The sequence below is a fragment of the Megalops cyprinoides genome, chromosome 14 (assembly GCF_013368585.1).
Source record: "Megalops cyprinoides isolate fMegCyp1 chromosome 14, fMegCyp1.pri, whole genome shotgun sequence".
Lineage (NCBI taxonomy): Eukaryota > Metazoa > Chordata > Actinopteri > Elopiformes > Megalopidae > Megalops > Megalops cyprinoides.
The window spans coordinates 33524661-33530660 of record NC_050596.1 but is presented as its reverse complement, the minus strand read 5'-3'; positions in this window follow the sequence as shown (position 1 = coordinate 33530660).

Sequence of the window (6000 nt, the reverse complement as noted above, 5' to 3'; positions counted from 1 at the left end):
GAGGTACTTGGGAGCCCCTAAATCATGTTTTCATCTCTAAATATGAGCGTCAGTGTGTTTTTGCATGTGTGTGTTCAGCACTGTAGGGGTGGCATAGTGATAGGAAGCAGGACTCCTAACCAAAAGGTTACTGGTTTGATTCCCTACTGGGGCACTGATGCTGTATCCCTGGGCAAGGTATTCAACTTAGAATTACCTCAGTAAATATCCAGCTGTATAAATGGATAACATATAAAATTTGTAACCTCTGTAAGTCACCCGGGAAAGGAACATCTGCTAGGTGATGTAGTGTAATGTCTGTGTATGTGTGTGTGCCTGTATAGATATATAGAGACAGGACTACAGCCTATATGTGCTGTTGATGTCACTGCCATGACGCGTCTCCCCTCTCTCCGCTCCTTGGCCTCTCTGTGCTACGCCGGGTGTGAGGCTGCTGATCAGCCCTGATGCTAATGAGCGGCTCTGACGCCCGGGCTCCTGTCTCACAGATATCATGGCTGCAGGCAGAGTTATTGATCTCGCAAGATTGATCAGTGCGGAGATGATACAGCGGCATCAGATGATTTATCCCGGCCCTAATGTGCGCTGGCACAGCGGTCTCCGAGGGCGGGGTGGGGGTCCTGTTCCCGTGCCTGCGTGTCCTCTCATCATTTTAAACGTCAGAACCGTGTGAAACACACACTCCGCTCTCCTTCAGGAAGCCTCCCTCACTGCTTTGTTCTCGCGTTAGGCTGTAACGCTGGAGCATCAGACACAGTTTAGCTGAGAAAAGAGACCCGTTTCATCTGCAGGCTGCGCTTACCTTGCTGAAATCCCAATCTGCATTTGAGTCACATGACCGGAAGGTCTGAGCCTTATTGGACAGCTGCACCAGAGGGATTCCATGGGTCTTCCTCAAAAGCGTAGAGAAACTGTTACATGTTACTAATATACATATTATCATTGTTTCAGTCACGCTCCTTTTGGTTCAGGACCTTGTCTGGGGTGGGAAAAAGGCCTGGCCTCACATCATAAAGGACATGAGAAAGTAGCACATTGTGCTTCCATAGAGTAGAAAACTTTTGTAGGTATCACAAATAAAACCATTCTGTTAGCAATTAATCATCGAGATCACGAAGGTCAGACTGCAATACAGTACGCACTGAAACATCCAGTTTACATTGTAGAATTAGATCTAGTCTAAATCAATGCAGTAGCCCAATCACTCCTTGTACAGCAATGGAAGAATATAAGAAGTGAGCAGTGATATTCCTGTCATATTAGAATAGTAATGATAAGAGCTTACACTTAGGAAATACTTTTCATGATCCCAAAGACTGGATAGACTGCATAACTGGAGTTCCAGTTATGCAGAATGGAGCTGAGATGTTATCTTGAGACGTGGAGCTGCTGGTCTCTGATGTGTGATTGGCAGTTATTGGACTCTGATGTGTGGTTACCGTAGCTGCCGGGCTCTGATGTGTGATTGGTGGAGCTGCCAGGCTCTGATGTGTGATTGGCAGAGCTGTCGGACTCTGATGTGAAATTACCGTAGCTACCAGGCTCTGATGTGTGATTGGTGCAACTGCCAGGCTGTGATGTGTGATTGGCAGAGCTACAAGGCTCTGATGTGTGATTTGGGGCAGCCAGGCACTGATGTGTGATTGGTGGAGCTGGCAGGCTCTGAAGTGTGATTGGAGGGGCTGCTGGGCTCTGATGTGTGATTGGTGGGGAGGGGACGGGGGTTGGCATGTTCCTCAGGTGCCACTCAATGTTCCATCTGTCCAGCAGCCACAGAACGAGAGTGGAATAGGAAATGACAGACACGCCATCCTCTAACGAGCTGGTCCCTCTCCACATCCAGACGTCACACGCCCACAGGTAGCTTTCAACAGTCAGGGGATCTGAGCTAATGTGCAATATAGCCTCTGCAAGCCTCTTAATTACAGCGTCTCCCACTGCAAAGCCAGCCATAATCATTATATTGCTATTGGCTCAAACCGCACTAATTACCCAATTAACCAACATAGCAGCTTGAACTGCTCCCTGTAAAATTTGTTAAGCTAACATTATTTTTTCTGTGTAATAAATGCACAGAAAAAAAGCAATAAAAGGGTTTTTCTTCGGTTGGTCCAACCGTTGCATTTGATTGAGTGTTTGATTGTTCATCTTCCACGTGCAAGAAAAGTGAAGATATTCATTGCAAATACGCCTGGCCATCGATAGAGGTGAGAGGCTTCAGTTACCTTTAGTACTGCAGGCCACTGCTATTTCATCTTACAAGAATAACAGTGACTTTCTCGTGAACCTTGAGAGTAAAAAAAAAAAAAATATATATATATATATTTTTTTTTTTAAGAAGCTCTAAAAGAGAAAGAACATTTATTATTTAGGAGAAACTCTTGGTGTTGTGAAAATTGCGCATGAATGAATTTGTGGAAAGACATCTGGCCGTGACATTTAGCCTTTGTTTTAGTGGCTTACAGGAAAGAGATTTGCTTTCATTTCTAAGGCTCTTATCAGAGAGAAAGGAAAACAGAACAAACAAAGAAAAAACAAACCCCAGCTGTCTGGAGTCTGACTAGTAAAGGTTGTCCACTACGTCTGCTATGCTTTGTGTGGTATGGGGACGTGTGTCATACCTACAATATTCATGCTTCTGGTATTCCTGTGTGTGTGTGTGTGTGTGTGTGTGTGTTTATGTGGGGGAGGGGCATGTGGAGGTCTGAATTTGAAATATGTTGGGGGTGAGCAATGATTTTGTTTAATTAAATGAACCGTTTAAATGAGGTTGGCACTTTCGTATCATCAAACCACTTATATGACCTCAATATACTTGTGTTAAATATATTTTTTTATTTTTTTCCATCAGATAATGGACATGAATAATAAATTGTTTACTCTGTGGGTTTGTTTTCTGTTTCTGTGTTTATGGTGGCATGTGAGCATTGGCAAAGCTCTTATATTTAATCACCTTCTTTAAAGAAGACTCAGGATTTTTTAATTACCCTAACGAGGAAACTTTTTAACCAACTCCCCTGATTGTAAACAGCAGCATTTTGATATGCCACTGTAATACTAATTAAAGAAATGCAAATGAGGATAAATTACTGTTTATTATTTACTGTTTTCAATATGTAAAAGGACTTTTTTCCTTCAGTATAAAAGACGGAAGAAGCGCCACTTAAAAAAAAGGCGTCAAATTAAAAGCTTGAAGCTCAGAAGGATGATTTCCTACAATACAGTGCTGTTAGGTTAACCTTTTTTTCTGGGACAGAACTGGCATATTTGTTATTGTGAGCACAGCTGAGAGTGATAAAGGCTCTATTTGTCTGCTGTTGACATAAGATGAGGTTCCCTCTTCACTTGCACCCACAGGCAGGGATGCGGGTTCCTCATTCTGCTCCAACTTCGACCTCCGTGGAAACAGCTCCCATTTTCCAGCGCAAGCCAGACAAGCTGCTACCATGAATAATGAATGGGTTGTGTGTATTTCAGGGTGCATGACTGATAGAGAGGAGAGCACACTTCAGCTTTCCCACGTCTCTGACTTCATTTAGATCTGCATGGGACTGTCAAATCCAGCTTTGGTGTGTACGCGCATATATTTTTCTAAAGTTAGAGTCAGGGCTTTTGCAAACAAGATTGCTATTTCCAGTTTTGTTTGGGCGGAAACACACTGCAATCACTAGTGTTACTAATGCTGTATTCTGATGTTAACTAGACTGAGGCTTAATTCAATTATTCATGTTTAATACAGCTCTCACTGAAAAAAAATCCTTTCGGGGGAAGTAGCGGAGTCATTAGAGTTGATGTTGTCTTTCTGGCCCACAGAAAGAACTCCTGAATTCTTCATTAGCCATATCATGTTTATAAGTTAATAGTTAGGTAATGGCTTGCCATAGTTGAATCAAAGGTGTAAATTAGGTACAACTGTCAGAAAGGCTTTGCGCTCAAAGCAAACGCCTTGCTGACTGAGCCACCCAGGACCCATTATTTTCAGTTTCCTCTGAATATATCTTTTAGTGCTTTAGCAGTGTTTTCAGTGACATTTTAAAGCTGGACAAGCTAAGGTTACTCTTTTTAGAAAGTTCTTGCGCTGTAAAGAACTTTGCATCTCAAGTAGGAAATAAACATTGGGGAGAGATCAGAAGCCGTTTGCCTCCAGCACCAGAACAAACTGTTATCGTACCCGCATACATTTAAAAAGTCTAGATTTGAGGGGCATCTCGCAAACCAGGTGCTCAACTTTTATTTTGTCATGGAGAGAAATGAGTGAAGGTCTGAATGTGCTGCATATTTTATTTTAACAGTAATATGAGTGCACATCACAGGTCCCGCCTTGTGCAGATTACAGACTTTTCCCACTAGGCAGGCTTACCTTCACACCCTGTGCTTCAAATGCAGTTGATCTAAACCGTTTGGTGTAAATAGACTGCAGTTTAGTTCCTCAGTGTGCATCCTGGTGCCGAGGGACTGTTCACACTGGCCGAAATTGAGGGAGTCGGTGGCTGTCACAGGCGAAGCCGGAGCGAGAGGCTCAGAGCACTCAAACCTGGACAGTGGAAGAGTAGAAAGTTCACCTTTCAGAAACTGTATTTGCGACTTTACCTGTGCTGTGAAACATGATCTTGAAAAACCCGCCTCCCAGTAAATCAGGCATGAATGCTTATACAGCTGCTGCAGGCTTGGACAGCCCCTTTCCTCCGTTTCATGTTGTTATTTATCAGCTCTCCTCTCTCCCGTTTATATTGGGCCCAGACTGAGTATCGAGCAGTCGTTGGCAGTGCATTTTTTTCTTCTGAGCGGGGGATCAGTCCATTGGTTTTCGTGATCATCAGTCTCCTCGTCAGAATAACGGCCATCAGCCTAAACACTGGCTATATTGCCCTTTGTGTTGCCTGGGCAACAGTGTAGTCGGGGGGCAAAGGTTCGAGGTTGTGCGCACTCTATGACCTTTGACACCTTACAGCTCCCATGCTTTTGCACTTTGGGGATGAATTTTATTAGGTGTACATTAGGCGTGAAATGATACACTAATGTGATGGTATACCATAATCTTAAAATATGAAATAGTGATATTGTAAGTTTACCAACAGTATACCATGATATGTAATCATGTGACACAACCAGGTTTTAGCATGAATCTGTCAAAAATATAATGCCTATTATAAAACCACATAAGACAATGAATCAAATGGACCAAGCCATAGTTTCCCCATACTCTCCATCAGCTCTTGAAGCTGGATTTGTGGCTACCGTGCAAAGGCTCTTCATGATTTGCACTTGATGACAGCGAAAGCCTGGCATTTTCCACCCACGCATGCGTTTGAAAGTTCCGCATCCGGTGGAGAGGAGTATCTGTACGTGTTCATGCCAGGCATTAAAATGTCAGAGGACGCCATCGTGTCTGTCTAATTATACCCCCTCAGAAAGCAGGTCTGTTTGGCTGTGTGGGGTTTCTTTGGTTTAAAGAAGAAAGACAGGCTTGTAGTAGAAATCGAGACTCCAATATGTGAAAAGCATGTCACGGCTAAAGGCAAAAATACGTTGAATTTATCTTCACAGTATAGCACAAATAAGTGTTTTTTTCCCTAACTTGCAATTGGGACATGCCGTTAAGAAACAGCATGATTTCAGATTTCAGTTTTGACTACAGTTTACATAAATATTTTTGAAAGTTTTTTGCTCGTTAAGTAAGTAATGCAAAGGTAATTAGCTTGTTTGCACCATTCATTTTGCTGTATAAGTCTTAAGATATAATTATAGAAGTTAAAAGGTTATGTGTATTAGAGCCTCTTGACATGTTCAATAGTTAAGGCACTCGCTTTGAGAGCAGGGTAAGATATAAGACCTGAGTTTGTTCCCTGCTGACAGTCAAGTGCATGAAACCAGGCAAATAAATGACAAATTACTTTGTGAAAATAAAAAAGTATTATAAAATATCATGATATATCAATAACTGTGATATTTTGGTATGATTGCCACACCGTGAAAATCTCATACCATTTCATCCCTAGT